Source organism: Equus caballus, chromosome 21 (assembly GCF_041296265.1).
Source record: "Equus caballus isolate H_3958 breed thoroughbred chromosome 21, TB-T2T, whole genome shotgun sequence".
Classification (NCBI taxonomy): domain Eukaryota; kingdom Metazoa; phylum Chordata; class Mammalia; order Perissodactyla; family Equidae; genus Equus; species Equus caballus.
The window spans coordinates 72,436,783-72,444,009 of NC_091704.1; the positions used below are offsets into that span (position 1 = coordinate 72,436,783).

The 7,227-nt window shown below is 59.7% G+C and overlaps 1 long non-coding RNA gene across 1 annotated transcript; it reads right to left on the minus strand.

The window, feature by feature from the left end:
• Positions 1-287: 287 nt before the first annotated feature.
• LOC111769862 (uncharacterized) lies at positions 288-4,679 on the minus strand. Its single transcript, XR_011430315.1, has 4 exons — positions 4,000-4,679; positions 1,248-1,355; positions 561-1,080; positions 288-385 (listed from the first exon to the last, which is right to left on the minus strand). It is a non-coding gene; the product is annotated as an uncharacterized lncRNA (long non-coding RNA).
• Between the last annotated feature and the right edge of the window lie 2,548 nt (positions 4,680-7,227).

The following is a 7,227-nucleotide window of genomic DNA, read 5'->3' on the forward strand; positions in this document are numbered from 1 at the left end:
GATCCAAACCGGCAAACCCCAGGTCGCCAAAGCGGAACGTGCGCACTTAACCACTGCACCACCGGGCTGGCCCCGTAACTACATTTCTGTCCAGTCATTTTCCTGGGGCATCCGTGGCTGCTATTCCTCTCTTCTGTAGTTACAATCACAATATACACATGTGGGTCCTGATTTTTCTTCTCCTAACACCACATAATGAACATTTTCCCATATCATTAAAACTCTTTGAAATTTTAAAGGAAGCACGACACCCATTGTATGAATAGAGTATAATTTATTTAATCAATCCCCTTGTTTAGGTTGTTTCCATGTTTTTGCTCACTAAAATTGTAGCTCATGGATCCAGGTTTGTCTTCACCGCTCACGGTTTACTCAGGGCAGATTCCTAAAAGCGGAGTTTCTAGATTAAAGGAAGCAAGGGGCTTGATAGAAAAAGAAAACTGTGTGTGTCTGTGTGCAGACACACACCCTCGCCCCACGCCGGGGCTAGTCAGGGACAGGGGCCCAGGCGGCAGGGGCTCTGCCACACCCTGACGCGCACATTAAACCCCTTTCCTCACCTTTCAGGGCACCATTGCCCTTGCCTGTAGGGTGAGAGTTGGGCTGTGGCCATTAAGCCCCCGCCCAGCTCTGCAACAGTGCAGCCTTGAGCAGAGGCAGCAGGTGGACGATTCCCGCTGAGACGACGGCAAACGTGGTTCTCTACAGAGCAGCGTCGGCTCCTCAGGGAGAATCGCTTCCCCATAGCCGGAGCCAGAGCAGGTATCTTTCAGGAACCGTTGGAACGGGGAGAGCCCGGGGCCGTTTCACCTCCAAGACCTGACACCACAGCTGGATAATTCAATAAATATATCAAGATTGTAGCGTTGCTTATTTATAAATTTCCACTTCTTGGTCTCACATAATTGACCATTTTAGCAGCACAATTTCAGGGAAAAGATCAGTACCAGATGGGTGTGCAAATAGATGGAGGGAAGAAGACAAACTCTGGAGGTGGGCCCGTGTTCACAGAGGGACCGGGCGTCGCAGAGCCAGCCCTGCAGCCCCCTGGGGATGGATTCTTCTCACGAGGTTGTGCACCTACAGAGGCATTTGGAAGACATGAGACTGGAAGCACATGCCATCCCTTCCACCAGCGTAACTGTGGAAGAGTGAGTCAATTGTTGTTTCAATCAACGGGCTGCCAGGACTGCCTGCTCTCCATCTTCACCTGTGGCCCCACCCTCAGGACTTGTCCCCACCATCACCTGCTCCAGGAAGCCTCCTGTAAGCCCCTGGCCAGGTGTCTTTCCTTGGGGGTCCACGGGGCTCCCGAGTCCAGGCAGACCTGCGCTGAGGGCAACGTCTCTGGAGCTCTGCAAGGGGAAACCGGGCCCTCGCTGACATCAGCCTGCCTGGTGGTGACAGGGCCTCCCGCCCCAGGCACTGAGTGGAGGGGATTCTCCACAGAGACCTGCCAGGGGGCAGTCGTCTCCTGAACAAAGATAACAGCTGGACCCCTTTAGACAAAGTGACAGGTCCCGTGGCCCCAAGGCTGTTTGCGGTGGCTTTGGTGACATCAAGACTGTTTGCTGGTTCACAGCAGTCACATCTGAGCTCATGAGAAGCGTCAGAGGCCTAATTGTGAGAAGGCGTCTCATATAAACTGAGCCCAATGCAAAGACGAGATCACCACGTGGCTGTGTTAAAGCTGTCGTCATTGGAATCAGTGGAGAACTATTCATTGTGCGCTGACCGCTAATGAGCCCTGGCCAGTTGGTGCCTGCAGAGACGGGTGAGGCCACGATGGGCAGCCGTCCTGGCGAGACTTGGCCTGTTTGGGCCGGGATCTGGGCTTATCCACCTGCTTGGCCGACCAGCGCTGTCTCACAGAGTACAGCCAAAAGGTTTTGGGTTGTTTGTCCTTCTGCAGCTGCCCAGCACATTACTTGGAGGGGCTGTCCCCTGTGGGTTGGGTCTCCACAAGAGGCAGGACACTAGCACTGGCACGATGGCCGAGGGGCCAGGCGCTCACCGCAGAGCAGCTGTGGGCAGGGCCAGGGCTTCTCCCACCTGGCACCTGAGCCTCAGGTGAGCAAACAGCCCGTCTGTGCTCACCTGAGCTGGTGGCACTGTGCACAGCAGGCTAGTCTCGTGGGCTGGCCAGCAGCAGGAGCGTTGTCCTGACCAGGCCACTCTGAGGGCCTGACTGCCTGGGCCAAGCTGGCGTGAGCGTGGCAAAGCAACAGTGTGGGAACCACCACACTCGCACCTGCGGCGCAGCCTGCCTCCTCCCCTTCCTCCCCACAACCTGCACGCCTGGGGTCCCCGGAGGGGCCGGCCTGCCCACCAGGGCCCCAGGATGAGCCCCTTGGGGCAGCTGGCTCCACCAGGCCACCCTCACGCCTGCCTCGCCAGCCCTGCTCCCAGCCGGGCCCCCCCGCGGCTGGCTATGTGTCTGACAGCAGAGTTTCTGCGTTCAGATCCTGCGGGCTGCACTTGGTCTCGGGGCTGCGGCCTCTGCTTTTTTTTCTTTTGTGAGGAAAATTGGCCCTGAGCTAACGTCTGCTGCCAATCCCCTTCTTTTTTGAAGAAGAAGATTAGCCCTGAGCTAACATCTGCTGCCAATCCTCCTCTTTTTGCTGAGGAAGACTGGCTCTGAGCTAACATCTGTGCCCATCTTCCTGTATTTTACGTGGGATGCCGCCACAGCATGGCTTGACAAGTGGTGCTAGGTCCGCACCTGTGATCCAAACCTATGAACCCTGGGCCACTGAAGCAGAACATGTGAACTTAGCTGCTACGTGTGGCCTCTGCTTTGAGGCTGGTATGACACACAGCACTGCTTGGCTGGACCCCAGACTTTCCCCCTTCACTGGTGCTGGGTTTGAGCAGCCTTGACCCTGAGCCCCTGATGGCACCAGAGTAAGAGCCGGTGCCCTCCTGGCCCCTGGGGCTGTGTGAGCTGATGGACTGCATGGTCCAGCCAGTGCCCCATGGCACTGAAGTGAGCCAGGGGACACCAAGGCCACCAGGGGTGCTGACTAGAAAGAGGGGCTCCTGCTCCATTCATTTTAGGGGTGAAGGGCCCCATTTCAGTGATTCTAACGTCTGGTCTGTGAAATACTCGAGTCCCTTTGCAGGGAGAGCCTCCGCCCCGGCTTGGCAGGTCCTGGGGGCTGAGTGTGGGGCTGCAGGGGGCAGTGGGCCAGGGCAGCGGCCCCGCTCCCTCCCAGGACTGCTGGCTCTTCCAGGGCAAGCGTGGGCAGGAGACCCCTGATCTGCTGAGGGCCTTGTGGCCCCTTGGAGGCCCCGGATTGTGTACCCCCTGCGTCTTGGGTCCTACGCTTGGTTCTCCTCCTGCCTGGGGTCCTGCGTGCACCCTCGGTGGCCTTTACCCCGCCAGGATGGGTCTGCGAGTTATAAGCAGGTGGCAGCAGCACTGGGAACCCTGCTCCTGACCACTGGGGGCCCCAGCTCTGGCGCTGAGCCGTGGAGACCCCTCCTCAGCCTGGGTCCTCGGGAAGCAGGAAGTCAGCCGGCCTGAGCGGCAGGAATAATCAGAGATCACAAAGTCCAACCTGTAACTCCATGGACTTTATTGGAGGGAGGGGCCACCTCCCGGCCTGTTGCTCCTGTTCTAAAAGCCGTTTTGGCACCAAGCTTGTGGCATCTCAGCCCAGAGCAAGGCTGCTCAGGGCACGGACTCCAGAGATGTGAAGGGCAGGGGACGGCGGGAGGCTGCCCGGGACCCTGCAGGCCGGGCCCTGAGGGGCAGGGGAAGCTGGCTCTGGGGTTGCAGCTGGGCAGGCCAGCCCATCGCCAGATAGCCCTGCGGCCACGCACTTGTGAATGAAACCCCCAGCGTGGACCCAGGGCACCCTCATGTCAGTCCCGCGGTCACACGACGGGGGGTTATGACTGTGGCTCAGGGACTTTCCTCCTGATAAGCCCCAGGCAGCCAGTCCAGGCCTCGGCCGGGACAGACAAAGTCACTTTCCCCCACCTCCTTCCCGGTACCTTCCGGAAGCTGCCAACGCCAGCAGAAGCTGAGCTGCCAGGAACCAGGGGTCAGTCGTCAAGCCGTGGAAATGTCCCTGACCCAGCAGCCCTCGCAATCCAGGCCCATTCTGCGGGGTCTGTGGGCTGGGATCCTTGTGGCCTCGCGAGGGGTGGGGAGGGCGGCACCAAGGGCCTCCTGTGCCCGCGCCTCTGCTGCCAGGCTCTGTAGGACTCAGCGGAGGTGAGGGGTGAGCAGGTCAAAGGCCTCAAAACCCCATAAAAGAAGAATCCACACCGAGGAGGAGCCCAAGAGGCAGATGGGGCCTGTAAAGCTCTTTAAAGCTGTTTAAAGACAGGCGTTTAAAGGTTCCCGCAACCCATCCTGGACAGGCCTGTGTAGATAGCAGGTCCCAGGGACGTCCTGGGACCAATGAGCTTGCACGCAGGTGCAGATGCCGGGCCCTGGATCCCCTCCCACAGGCAGGGAAGGAGGAGGCGCCTGGTCCAAAAAGTCTACCCGGAAACCCAACCTTCTGCCCCCTGCCTGGCCATGGTGTGAGCCCTCGGGACTGGGCCACGGCAGCCGCCAGGGACCTGCCACCCACATCTGGCATGTCCTGGACCACGCGACAGTCACACACCCAGAGGCGGGTCTGGCCAGCCAGGGGAGGTGAAGTTACCTCTGTTGCTGGCTGTCATCAGTGTGCCCAGAGGTCACGTACCGCAGCAAGCTCACCCACAGCACACGGGGTCATCATTGGTGTCTGCTCTCCAGACTCTGTCCACTCACACGTTCAGCAAGTGCAGGCCCATGTCCACCCACACATGGGTCCAGCAATACCCAGAGGGAAGGGGTTTGAGTGGAACAGTCTAAGTACTAGTTAGTACTCACCCACTGGTCCCCAGCAGATCACCTGCTCACACTCAGAATCAGAGACCTCTTTTGTCACAATTGACCGTGAGGGCGCACGCGGCTGATGGTCATGGGGCCACGGGTCGGGACTGCTCTTGGAAAGACAAGGTCTGTCCTCCCCTCCAATGGGTCTGGAGAGTTTTGGACATCAGAGAACCTTGAAGAACTATGTCAAAAATCTCTGTCCTGGAAGCAGATGGCAAGAGGGGGGCGAAATGACAAGACCAGCAAATGCGGAGCACTGGAGTCTCTGCCTGGCTCTGCCCTCCAGCCACAGGTCCCTGAGTGACAGAGAACCTCTCTGGTGCTGGAGGGTCTAGTCAGCCCCTTTTGGGTTTTGTCTTCCGCCAGGTTTGTGTGGCAGCTGGGATCTGGATGGGCCCAGGGGCAGGGAGGAGGCGCCCTGGGTTGGTCTTTGCTGCCTCGAGTCTTGCTGAGGGATGGCCCGGGCTCTTCCTCAGCTGTGATGAGGAAGCAGGCCGACGTCCCCCGGTGGCTCCTGTCCCCCGGGGAGGGCCACCGAGCCAGACGCTGTTTGCTCACTTCGGAGGCGTGGATGTGCCAGGCTCCACTTTCTGGAAATCCCCAGTACCTGATGGCCACCGCCCTCCCTCTCTCCTTGCATAATTGTAAAGTATAAAAAGATTAAACAAGATGAGGAAGTGGAAGTCACAGGCACCTGGCCCGCCCATGGCTCACGGCCAGAGCCCTGAGCTCCCAGCTCGCGCTGCTTGTTCCCCCCTTGCTGACCCGTTGTCCCCCCCATAGCGCGAGGTGGGCTAAACGTGACTTGACCACAGAGAGATCTGCGTTCCGTGCGTCCCAGGCAGGTGCCCTGCCCGACAGAAGCCCCCGGTGAGACTACCCTGCTCCTCGCCAGGCTCCCACCACCCTCTTCTTCCCTTTGTCCAAAATGACATGATGACCAGGGTCGTTGATCGTTCCTGCAGTTGATCCCTTCTCCTCCGCTGATTAGGACGTCGTGAATCACACGAGGAGATGACCGGGTGCCGAGGGCTGAGACTCCTGCATGGGATGCGCCCAGGTCAGCGGTGTTCTCGGGAGGGTCGTTGGCAGCCGCCATCCCAGACCCTCCCTCCCCTGCCCCTGCCTGCCCTGGGGACCCCCAGCCTTCTCTCCCTGTTCAGGGTCTGCAGCGTGGCCCTGCTGTGGTCCTCGGCCCAGCCAGACCCCTGACCACACGCTCCCATGTCTGATGGTGACAAGGGCCTGGCCAACGTCCTCAAAGAAAGGCACGAGGCCCAGGGAGTGGTGTCTGCACCCAGGACCCGGAGCCGGTGCTCCTCCAGCTGCAGGCCCACCCACCCCTTGCCCCCAGCGCCGTGCGCCCCATCGCAACTGCGTTTGCGGACGCAGCAAAGGCATCACCTGCCTGGGGCTGTCTGAGCCGTCAGGACAAGAGTGTCTTCCTAATGAAGGAGAAGTGAGCACCCCCGAATGATGTCACGTCCACAAACTTAAGGCAACAGGCAACCACGAAGAGCAGCAGTGCTGTTATGCAGACCAGCCAGCGGTGCCGAGCTGCGGCAGGGCTGGAGTCCAGACTTCCCAGACGCCGCGGCGCAAGGCGACCCCGGTGTGCTGCGGCGCGGGGCCGTCCCTGACCGTCCCTGCGCTCACCGCTCTTTCCCCATTCGTCCACTCATCCCACACCATGCAGGGGCCCTTCCAGGCACCAGGGCACCAGGGCACCAGCACTGGATCAGACAGAGAAACCCTGTCCCGGGTGCTGGCCTCCACATGAGCAGGGACACAGACTGGACCCACCAAGGGGGAGCGTGCCGGGGCCACACGGTGGGCAAGGCGGGAGGGCACCGTCTTCCTGGCTTGGGCTGGGGAGGCCGCTCGGCACTGGTCCTGTGAGGACAGGCTGTGGAGGGAGGGGGCTCCCACAGAGGCTGGAAGTGGGGGCAGAGGCCAGAGAGAGGTGGGCTTCCATTTCTCCAGGGGCAGCAGCAGGAGGCTGACGCCCGCCCACCTTTTAAGAGGATCCCTTGGCCTCCTTTGGGGGCAAAGGGGCTAGACTGGACCAGGGAGGTGACCAAGAGGCAGGGGCAGCCGAGAGTCATGCTCCCGCATGGCCTCACGCCTGTCACAGGTTCTGCTCTTCCTCGGGGAATGACTAAACTCCACTGTCTCGTCCAGACACACTTTTTGTAGTCTTTTCCCATTTTTTTAAAGACTTTATTTTTTAGAGCAGTTTTAGTTGAGCACAGTGAAGTTGAGCAGAAGGTACAGAGGTTTCCCATATATCTGCTGCCCCCTCGACCTGCACGGGCTCCCCCACCATCAACATCCCACCAGATGTTGCC